Here is a 269-nt window from a genome sequence, read left to right as displayed (position 1 = left end):
AGCTTGCCACGAAGGCAAGCAGACACGAAACAAGCAGCCCAGGAATGATACAGGATCTCATGCACCTATCAATCGCATTGGAAGTGTTATAGTAAGTGATATAAAGGGCCCTATACCACCAAGGGACAGATTGGGCAACAGATACTTGATCAACTTCGTCGACCATAAGACGAATTATTGTCGAGTATTTTTTGGCTAAATCTAAGATCAAGCAGCAAAGCAGTTTGAACATTTTTTAGTGTATTTCGAGAAGCGATTTAATTGCAAGA

This window comes from Plasmopara halstedii, assembly GCF_900000015.1.
Source record: "Plasmopara halstedii genome assembly, contig: Scaffold_3060, whole genome shotgun sequence".
Classification (NCBI taxonomy): Eukaryota; Oomycota; class Peronosporomycetes; order Peronosporales; family Peronosporaceae; genus Plasmopara; species Plasmopara halstedii.
The sequence above is the reverse complement of the archived record's forward strand: the minus strand, read 5'-3'. Positions refer to the sequence as shown.